The following is a 2,784-nucleotide window of genomic DNA, read 5'->3' on the forward strand; positions in this document are numbered from 1 at the left end:
GGGCGGCCCCCTGCTCCCCCCGCTTCCCTGCCGGAGCCTCCATGGCTGCAGCCACAGCAAAGCGAGCGGGGCGGGGGGGAGGGTGGCATCCCCGGTGGGAGCTAATGACTGCATCTTGGAAAATGACACACGGGGTAGTTAACTCACAGTTCTGAGCTTCCCCAGGGGGAAACAGACAGACCATTCTCTTGCTCTCCCAGGGTGTCCTAGCACAGCCTCACTTGTAAAGTGGGTGTGAAACCGAGAAGGTGAGGCTTTTCTAGATAAGACCCGTTCCTGGAAGCCCAGTGCCCTGGTGGGTCCGTAGAGCAGTCAGCTGCCCTGGGTCTGCACACAAGTTTAGCTGCCCTAGACCTCTGGCCAGAGGCCAGTGTTATGGCCTTAATTGTGTCCCCCAAATTCAGGTTTTGAGGTCCTGACCCCCCAGTAACTAGATGTGACCTTGTTTGGAAATCGGGTCTGTGTGGCTGCAGTTAGTTAAGACGAGGTCTTCATGGAACAGGGTGGGTTCTACTCCCACTTGCCTGGTGTTCATCTAAAAAGGGGAAATCTGGGCACACACACGGGCGCATCCTGTGGGAAACACCACGTGAACACGGAGACAGAGACGGGGTGAAGCGGCTGAAGGACAAGAGACACAAAGGGTAGCCGGCCGCCCCCGGGAGCCGGAGAGGGGCTGCACCAGAGTGTCCCTTAGAGCCTCAGAAGGAACCAGCGCTGTCGACACCTGATCTCAGACTTCTGGCCTCCAGACTGTGGGAGAGCACATTTCTGTTGTTCAAGCCGCGCAGGTTGCGGGACTTTGTTACAGCAGCTGGTAATGAATTGCTCAAGTCTGGGGCACTAAAAGCCGCAGAAAGCCACGGCTTCCACCGGGGGGCGCTGATGATCCCGGGTTCCATGCGCTTGGGGGTCTGTCTGGTCTTAGGCAACAGGACCTGAACTCACTGTCTCAGGGAGGGGGGCCGTGGCTTGGCGCGGGAGGTGGAAATGAGCAAGCAGGTCAGGCTAGGAGGAACCCAGCAGCATCCCTTATTTTATTCACACCCCCAAAGACACCCTGTTGAAAAGTCAGTTCGTTAAGACGTTCATAGCATTTCTTTCTCAGGCTCTGGGCGCACAGAGGGCGGTGTGATCGTCGTAAGCTGTGCTCTTTAGGCAATGTTCCCTCCCTTCCCAGGAGACACACGGGTACGCTCTCTCTTTCATATAACAATACACTTCTCCTGATTCTGTCTTGAGAACACACAACTCCCTCCATCTATTTTTGTTTTCTGCACCTGGGGGTTAGAGACATGGCTGGAGAGAATTATTTCCCTATTAGAGGAGAAACGGTGACATAGACGGCAGATGAAAGTTTGCCCTCTGTGTTGGGGAGACTGGGTGTGGAGAGGCCTGCAGGGACGTCTGCCTGGAGACGACAGCAGCAAATTCACCATGGCCAATTAGGGCCAAGCTGTATTGTAAGCCCCATTTTCCCAGAGTGTCTGAATTTTCAAGAGAAGGCAGAGATCCCTTTGTTTTAGGTAAAGTGGCCAAAGTCTTAAATGTTGACTCAGTCTTTTTCTATCCTGTAACCTGTTTTATTATCCTTCATACAATTTATGACCATCTGAAAATTATTTCGTTTGCTGTTAATCCCCCCAGCCCCGGCTAGAGGTAAGGTCTTTGAGCGTCGGCCTGGGTCTGTTATATTTACCGCTGACCTCCTGTATTTGCTAGTTCCTAGCACACAGCAGGTGCTCAATAAATACCAGGTGAATAAGTCAGTGATCCATCACTTGATACTGTTTGCACAAAGACAAGGATTTCACACAACTTCTTTTTCTGGGGAATCGTCTTGGGACTGCATTTGATTATTAGAGGAATCTAAAACTCAACCTTTTAAAAAACACCTCAGCCCAGAGTCACCACGGGCACATACGCGCCTCAGGAAATTGACCTCCGAATGTACGTGTGAGATCCAAAGACAGGACAGAGCCCTTTTTGCTCCAGCCCAAAGGGAGGCTGGACTACACGCTTGCCTGCCGTGGTTCTCACTTACTGCCATCAGTCAGCAGGCTTTTAGCAGAGAATTGCACATGTGATTGATTTGCAAATCCTTTCAGGTCCTGAAGGAGAGATACTTAGTACACAATGTACTTTGTCATCATGTGTCAACATCGCCTCAATGCAGAGAGAGGCATTACGCTGCGTTAAGACTGTAATCGGATTGTTGCCGGGATCCTTCAATCTGCTTTTTCATTTCCCCAAAGCTCAGCTTTGGAGAGCCATTTGCCATGGATGCCAGCCGCTGGGAGGGGGGTCAGTGTGTAGAAAGACAAAGGACAGCCATAAAGCCGTGGAAGGCAAATTTTATATTTACAGTCGGTAAGTTTATAAATATATATTACATTCTTACTATCTACAATACATTCTGCACGCAGACGGATTTGAGAGGGGGCAGCGGCAGCGTTATGAAACGGAACATCACGCGGGAAAGAATGAAAGAAATGAGAGGGGGTTACTGAAAGCGAAGGATTATCCTTGAAAAGGGGTGACAGTTTAATCACCCAGCCAGACAACGTAAGTCAAGTGGGGGACAGGAGCAGGTAGCTGATGGCTGCTGGAATCTCAGTCTTAGAGCAAACGGACAGCACCTTAGTTTGGGGGAAAGTGCTGAGGTCGAGAGGCTGAACTGGTGGAATTTACACACTTGATCTCAGGAGAATTCAATTATATGCATAGAGACTGAGAGAGAGAGAGAGAGAGAGAGAGAGAGAGAGAGAGAGAGAGAGAGAGAGG

The sequence above is a fragment of the Lipotes vexillifer genome, unplaced genomic scaffold (genome assembly GCF_000442215.2).
Source record: "Lipotes vexillifer unplaced genomic scaffold, Lipotes_vexillifer_v1.1 scaffold671, whole genome shotgun sequence".
Taxonomy (NCBI): domain Eukaryota; kingdom Metazoa; phylum Chordata; class Mammalia; order Artiodactyla; family Lipotidae; genus Lipotes; species Lipotes vexillifer.